This window comes from Penaeus monodon, chromosome 30, assembly GCF_015228065.2.
Source record: "Penaeus monodon isolate SGIC_2016 chromosome 30, NSTDA_Pmon_1, whole genome shotgun sequence".
Taxonomy (NCBI): domain Eukaryota; kingdom Metazoa; phylum Arthropoda; class Malacostraca; order Decapoda; family Penaeidae; genus Penaeus; species Penaeus monodon.
Genome location: NC_051415.1, coordinates 22,061,015 through 22,062,929, shown reverse-complemented (window position 1 = coordinate 22,062,929; position 1,915 = coordinate 22,061,015). Strand labels below are relative to the sequence as shown.

Genomic DNA, 1,915 nt, shown 5'->3' with positions numbered 1-1,915 from the left:
TATTGGGGTCTTTTTTTTTATAGAAAATAAAAGCAACCATTGTGATAAAATCTCTTCCCAAGGGGTTTGTGTTAGGGGTAAGTGGATTTTTCTTCATTTTTGTTGATATCCTTCTTGCAATGCAAAAGTAATTGATTAAATATTCTAAATGATTTTTATAGATACTTCAAACGCGTCCTTATTTAGAAAAGTTTATGTTTTCCATAACATATCCTAAAATAGATCACCATTCTCAAATATATGCTTATTCCTGTGGAAATCTCGCATCAGAATTTAAAATTAAAAAAATAAGGCAGCTGTATAGTTAGGATTTTTCAAAAATTAAATTAAAATGTCAGTATGGGTTGGGCTAAGTATTGTAACATGCCTTGGCTTACAGGGAAAAATTTTGTTGAACCACAGATTTCACAAATTATTTATCATACAAGAAAAATAGGACCACTGCTTTAGAAGGAGGGGAAAAAATGGGGAATTTATTCCCATAAAGACTTCCATGGTGATAGAAACTTTAATTTTAAAACGATAGCAGTCGGTTTAAAAAATTGATTTGCAGTTACTGTACTAAGTTCTATCAAAGCCTTTGAAAGACCTTTTTATAACTCTTTTTAGATCAATTTTTACTCTAATCATAAAAGAAGCCCCTGAGGTATAATTTTTGTGCCATTAATAAGGAAGCCCATATAAGTTTTTTGTGCTTCGTTTCTCTCTCTCTGTGTTAGACTATGGGGAAAAAAGTCTCTTAAAAATAACCTAAAAAATGTCTGGCATAAGCATCCTTTAGGGACAAAATGGGGGAATAAACTCTTAATAGTTATGCTTTGCTTCAGAAAGGGTAAATTTGTGATACTTTAAATATAGCTTTGTCACATTAAATTATTTAATTTAGATCCACTGCCAAAACATCTGTGCATTTACACAAAATCTTATCTTTTTTTTTTGTAACATTGTGTATAATGTTAATGCTGTAAGAATGTGTAAGGTAAAAGGTTTTTGTAGCGCTGAACCTTTGGTATTCAAATTGAAAAAATTTTTTAGTTTTATATTTGCCAAAATTTTCTCTAACATTTGTTTTTTAAATTTCCCACTTGCAAATTTTTTTCGGGGGATATAAGTAATTAAAAAATATCATCTTTTGGCAATTCAATTTGAAAAATTTCTGTTCCCTTACGCTAAGCAAAAAAAGTCCTTATATAAAGTATCCCTTTCACTTTTGTTTATTATTCTATCTTTTTACAATACAGAAAAAGGGCGTGTGAAAAAACTTATTCAAAACAAAATCTCGAAGGACAGTGAAATTCAATTTGAAAAATTTTGATTTTTTAAAGACATTCCTTTTTAAAAAAAAAAATTACTTGTTAAGAAATATTTTCAAATTGCCATTACATTTATTATTCAAAGGCAAAAATATTCCATTTGGAGGAAATTTTTATTTTAAAAAAATTTTTGGCATTAACTAATTTATTCCCCTTTTTTATCTGTTTTATTTCGGCCTACAGTATAAATTTTTGTTAAGCTCATTAATACAATGGACCAAAGGTATTAAAATGTTCTGTGAGTGTAAACCAATCCCAAGGCACCATTATTTGGGTGGGGTTTCATGGACTGATGAATTTAGTTTCCAAACAAAAACCTCCAAATTTTTCAACAGTGGGTTTAAAAAAAATAATGTCTAAAACTCAAAAAGTGCTTTCATCACATCAGACAGGCTTTCAAGAAGGGATGTATTATTTTGCAGTGGTTGTCACCTTTTTAAAAAAGTTAAACAAAATTCAAAAAAGTGCGTCCCCAAAGGAAAAAAACCTTTATGCCCCACTTTCCAAAAAATTCCTATGGGTGGAATCTACTGATGTAGAAAAATTTTTGGTCAAAAAAAATTTAAAAGGTTTAAAAACCCGCCTCCCTGGGGTGGTTTTTT

General features: G+C 29.5%; 1 pseudogene; it reads right to left on the bottom strand.

The window, feature by feature from the left end:
- LOC119592383 overlaps positions 1 to 1,915 on the bottom strand; it is a 20,057-nt pseudogene that overhangs the window by 990 nt on the left and 17,152 nt on the right.